Source organism: Diabrotica virgifera, chromosome 6 (genome assembly GCF_917563875.1).
Source record: "Diabrotica virgifera virgifera chromosome 6, PGI_DIABVI_V3a".
Taxonomy (NCBI): Eukaryota; Metazoa; Arthropoda; class Insecta; order Coleoptera; family Chrysomelidae; genus Diabrotica; species Diabrotica virgifera.
In genome coordinates, this window is record NC_065448.1 from 155,123,597 (window position 1) to 155,130,267 (window position 6,671).

Genomic DNA, 6,671 nt, shown 5'->3' on the forward strand with positions numbered 1-6,671 from the left:
GCTTTTGATAATAGTAAATGCAATTTATTTTTCTTTTGCAGACGTACGCCAAGGGAGCTTTCTCCGGAATGGGGCAGACATAATGATATTTTATTTTATTATTTTAAGTTAAAACTGTATATAAATATCTTCAATATATTCATTTCATTTTAACCTTTGTTTTACTGAGTCTTTTGTCCTCAAAGAACTAGCTGTCACATTCTTAATATTTCAGAACAACATTTTAGAAAATTAAAAATCAAAAAACTTTTTTAACAGATGACGTGATTTGTACCTACAAAACAAGTAATCTCCATATGAAGCGCGCGTAGCATTGTAACTTTTTTATTTAATAAAGAATATAATAAAATTTAGCTCTCCAAACCCCGGCTTGTTAGCCGCTTTGTTCATAACACGTTTATCCGGAAAAAACGGCTGAATGGGGGATCCACTTAGGGGCTATACGCCTCGGCGCATACCCGCGAAATATATTGTTCAATACAGAATGAAGGAAAATATCCCTTGCGGTTACTTTTCGCCCTCTTGTAGAACCTGTCGTGATAGTTCGGGGAGAATACAATACCACGGGCGGAACATTGTTCAACAATATTGCATTAAAAATGGCAATATTTAAGTGTAAAAGATTAGAATGTATTGAAATATTATGTACTCTGATCCATTTAACGTCTTCATTTTACTGAAATTTATTCTATTTTTGAAGATTTTAACTCTATTTATATCAAAAATACATCGATGTCGTACAGTCTCTCATTAGTATTATTTTATTAGTCCTGCCAGTGCAGTTTCTTGATATCTCCCAACAACGATGATATTTTTGTAGACTGATACTTGTAGACTACGAGAATGCATTCGATACTATAAGAAAATGTTAAATGCATTGCCAAAATGCGGAATAAACTATCGCTACACTAGCATAATCCAATATATCTACCAAAATGCCACAGTTAGCGTAAGACTATCTGAACAAGAAACAAATAAATTATGTATAAAGCGAAGAGTACGACAAATAGACACTATCTCACCAAAGCTATTCACGAAGTATTTAAAACATACTTATAAGAAGGCAGATCTGAGGTTCAGTCATTTGATATTCGTAGATGATATCGTCCTTATAGCTGCTTTAGGGCATGAAGTTAGATTGAGCAGAGATAACGAGACATAAGAGCTCCCACGGCGTATAGGGTAAGCCTAGGAAGCGTTTGGTAAACTAAAATGTGTATTTGAATCTGATCTACTCATATATCTCTAAAGAAAGATCTGTAACCAGTGTGGGTGTGTTACCTCTGCTCATTTTAGAGCGGAAACATTACAAAAAGTAGGAAACAAGATTCGGTGACTCAGAGGGCTATAGAGCACCAAATCTTATGTGTCTACTTGAGAGACCGAATCCCAAATGAATAAATACGTCGTAGAACAAAACATGAGATGCTACCGAAAAAATTACGGTTGCTAAAATGGAATTAGGAGGACACGTCGCCAGATTATCAGAAAACCAATGGACAAAACGTAACCTAAAGCATATTAGCATTAACTGGATAAGAAATCGCACAAGACAAAGACAGATGGAAAAAGTGAAGGCAACATATGTCTAGCAGCGGACGCGTATAAGTAGACGATGATGACGATAGGATTGACTGATCGTCTCATAGCCTCACTCTAATAGTAGTTGGCCCATGTAGCAACCTAGATACCCCTAACATGATCTTCCTTGTATGTGCAAATACAAAGGAGGTAAGTTTCGAACTCACGTCTATCTGAAGCGATTCCCATAGCTCCGTGGCACTTTAGCATGTACAATTTTACTGCTACTGAGTAGTCGATTGGTTATTTTGTACCAAACTATCTTGTCATCGGAATCACTAAACCATAAGTTATCGTGGAGTCTTGTCACTCTAGTATCAAACTGAAAATTGATTTTTGGGTTTAAGTTAGTTTTTGCATGTATAATGTATACTAAAATCATAATAAAGATGCAATAGATCACTAGAAATAAACAAACCTATGGTCTGTTTTTAAGCCAGGAGGAGTAATTGAAATTCACCGCGCCGTAATGCTGGTTTGTAATTCGTCCAACCTCAGCCAAGTTTACTCAACTGTTTTGAAATTTTGACGTTAATGACATTTATTAAATTTTGGCATTATTGGCATTTCATAGGTTAATTAAGTTAGATCAGCGATTTTTTGTGTTTTCTGCGTTATTCCTTTATAGGTCTGGATCCCGCGTATGAAAAAAAAGTTGATTAATAGCAAGCTGAAAATTTGTTACTGGCTTAAGGGTGTCTAGTCGGACAAACTTTGATATATAGGAACACTGGAACAGGGGAAGTTTTAATTGTGGAACTGGTTAAAAATTTGGAGCGGCCAGACCACGAAAACGTCACATGTATCTTGTCCGACAGAACATCCAATTGATTTTTTACCCTTTCATTAACTCTCATGCAAAAATCAGGCTGCTATTTATCACCAAATGGGATAATGAGTGGAACACGTAGAATATGTCAAATGACAGGAATTATGACAGGTGATAAATTAATAGCAGTCTGATTTTTTTTCGTTTTTTGAATTTCAAAAAAAAAAATTCAAAAAACTATTTAAAAAAAATTAAAACTGGTACGTTTATTTATATTCCAGAGATGAATCGATTTCGTTAATGGCCAATTTCTAGTGCCGGTCATATGCGCCCGTTTTGGGTAGGTCAACGGTTATTTTATCGCATATAAGTTTTTGTCTTTAATTTTAAAGCATTTTTGACACTAAATTATTAAATTATGAGGTATTCTATTGCTAAAAGTTTTTTTTGCTTTAAAACACTTTGGCTCCCATATGAATCACCAGTGATACATCAGCTTTAGTCGCTGTTATACCAGTATAAATTTGCATAGACTTCTGTCTGGTACCAAGCACACTGCAATTATATATTCTCCGATTCATAGGTGTCGCTCGCGACGACTTGAATATTATACAGGAATAACTTTTAGGCGGGATTTGCCTGTGATTACCGGTGATTCACATAGTACCTATATGAATAAACCAGAAGAGTATAGTATTCGTATTTTTCGCCTGGTGTCCTTCTGATTTGTTTAGAGGGGACACTTTTAAACGGGAATGCGCAAAAAAACCAAATTAAAATTTTTTCATACAGGGGCGGCCTCACAGTAAGGACTAAATCGTTGCCCAAATGCTCCGGCGCTATGTTTGGAATGTTTTCAAAAAACGCACTAAGATATTATTTTTGATACTTCTTTACGATCGAGAGTGAAATTTTATAATACCGGCCGCATGCGCACAGAGACAGTATGTAGGTTGTTGCTAATCTTTCAAGATATGTATGTATCAGCGCTGTCAGTGCAAATAAGTCATTAAAAGGATATATTAGTGTTTTTAGTAAATGTATTATTTATTATAATTTTTGTGTATTTGGATTTGTCTTCCTCGGGAATAAGATATTTTATAATAATAGTAAGTATATTTAAAGTATTTTTGTATACTTCACTTGGTCTATTAAATTTGTCAGTATGTATGAGAAATCTTGTAACCTGTCAAAGCGAAGGGAATATAGCTCAGTGGGAGAGCGTGTCCGGAGATCGAGAGGTCCCGGGTTCAAATCCCGGACGATTCATATTCTTTTTTTTTTAATTTTTGGTATCGTTTTAATTAAATTTTTTTAAGTGGTAGGTAAGAAAGTTAGTTTAATATTTAAATAAAATACAAATAACCTGTTAAGTATATTTATTTCTTTGAAATTATATAATAGAAGTATAACTTCTTACGTGCGTACAAAGTACACACACATTCTTTTTTATCTGTTAAAATATACTTTTTTTGTTCTTTAACTTTTTATAATAAAATATCCAGCAAACAATGCGTGATATTTATAATAATTATAGTCGTCAAATCTTGCTATTTTATTATTACTTTTACAACTTGACTAAGATAAATCTCCCCTGCTGCCCACTTGTCCGACATGCTATTAGGTTCACTTACATCCCATCGGCACACTCTGTTTGCCCTATTTTATATACCAACGATATTAATGTTCCTTTAAACTATACTCTGCGTAGTTTAAAGGAACTATCACTGGTGATACACATGGTCCAGAAATAAAGCAAGAAGGTTGATCACCGATGATACATATGGTACCAAAACTCAGAATCATCACAGTATCATTGGTAGCCAAGTGTTAAGTTGGTAAAATACACCGCTTTTTTTTGAAAAAAATTTTCATTTTTTTTTTTAAATTCAAGAAACAAAAAATTTTCAAATCGATTTTTCTAGAAAACGGTGTATCCTACTGACTTAAAGCAAGAGTATCTTTTAGTACTAGAATACCTAAAAAATTAATAATCCAGTGTCAAAAATGCTTAAAAATTAAACACAAAAAAGTTATGCAATATAATAACCGTTTTCCCACCCAAAACGGCCGCCTATGACGGGTACTATAAATTTGTAATAGATGTAATCGATTTATCTCTGGAAGATAAATTCGTTTACCAATTTTCGTTTTTCTAACTAGAGGTGTTCTGGAGGCATTTAAGAAAAACTATATACAAGACGCCATTTTGAAAGAGCTCCGTTAGGAAGCATTTTCGGACTAGGTGAATTTGGTTAAATTGTCTTAAAATTATCTGGGGGAGTTTCTGGACACCCTGTACAAATCTAATGTTTATAAAAACAACAAGCCATTTACATTTTTAAAATTCTTAAGCTCTCTTTAGTAATTATTATTTATATTCTTCATAACTTTTTTACACTTTTTCTATCTTACTTTAAAGAGTTCCGCCGCTGGTGCTCAAGGAAGGTGTTCGAATTCCACTCACAAAGAAGGCTTGCCCGCAGAAATTACATTTTAAAAAGCAAAAACCGGGAAATAATGTCCTGTGAGTATAAGAGTATAAATTAATAAAAGTTTTACGGAAATGGGGTGCAAAGTTAAAGGAATCTTTTATTTTGGGCTAGAAATACAATGAATAAATAACAAGTCTTTTGAATTTGAAGACGCCGGTGCTGGGTTGGAGAGATTTGCAATTTTGGTTCTAAATTGACTAAAATTGAAAGTATTTATAAAAGAAAATTTTAGTAATAAAAAAATCAATATTTTTAAATTAAGTGGATACCTTGGCAGGAATATTAATAATAATAGTAAATTTTTTATTTTGTTTCACACTATACTCGGTACAGAGTATAAAAGATTTTAAAACAGGTTTATACAAGCAATTTTCGGATGTGTTGGTGGAATAGAATCCTAGCGTAGACCCATGGTATGGTTATACCTTCGAATGGGAAAATAAAACAAACAAAACTAATTCCATAAAAATACGTAGAGGTGTAAGACAAGGAGATGTAATATCCCCAAAACTCTTCACCTAGCTCTGGAGACGTCTTTAAATAATTGGAATGGGAAGACATGGGTATTAACATAAACGGGAAGAATCTCAATCACCTCAGATATTGCGATGATGTTGTCGTTATTACAACCAACCAAGAAGAACTAGCCACAATGCTGACTCAACTAGCACACGCATCGGAGAAGATAGGATTAAAAATGAACATGAGTAAAACCAAAATCGTGACAAATACAAACGACAGAATACATGTAAATATAAATAATGTCAATATTAAGGTTGTTGACGAATATATATACCTGGGTCAAATAATCAAAGCTAATAAAGAGAACCAAACAATTGAAGTACAGAGAAGAATCCGATTGGCGTGGGCAGCATTTGGAAAGTTAAGATGGATACTAAAAAGCACAAAGATACAACAGTACCTAAAAACCTGTGTATTTGACCAGTGCATCTTTCCTGTTCTGACGTATGGCTCAGAAACATGGACATTAACAAAGGCCAACATAAACAAAATTGAAATATCTCAGAGAAAAATGGAAAGATCCATGTTGGGAATAAAACTACAAGACAAAAAATCAAACAAATGGATAAGAAAGAAAACAAAATAAAAAATGTGACTGAACATATAACAGGGTTAAAATGGAGATTTGCGGGCCACAATCCGAGAGAGGAAGACAAAAGATGGAATGCTGAAATACAAAACTGGAGACCGTGGACAGGAAGAAGAGGAAGACCTCAGATGCGATGGAAGGACGATATTGTAAAAGCTGCAGGAACTAACTGGAAAGGCGCAGCCAAGGACAGACGGAAATGGAAAGATTTGGGGAAGGCCTATGTCCAAAGTTGGATAGAAATGGGCCAAAAGAAGAAGAAGAAGATGGTTATACCTGGGTTAACTTCTTCTTCTTCTTGTACCACTCCTATCGGAAATTGGAACTCATCAAGGCTATCCTGACCTTGTTTACAGCTGACCTAAAAAGTTCATTAGTAGGCAGCAAAACCACTCTTTCAAATTCCGCAACCATGATATTCTTCTACGACCTGGATTGCGTTTTCCTTCTATTTTTGCTTGCATTATATTTTGAAGTAATGCGTATTTATGTCCTCTCATCAGGTGACCCAGATATTCGAGTTTTCTTCGTTTTATCGTTAAAAAAATTTCTGGGTCTTTTCCTATCCCTCGTAATATTTCAAGGTTTGTGACTCTTTCAACCCAACTTATCTTTAGCATTCGACGGTAGCATCACATCTCGAAACTTCCAATATTTTTTATGTTGTTCTGTTTGAGAGTCCAAGCCTCTACACCGTATAATAGCGTGTTAAATA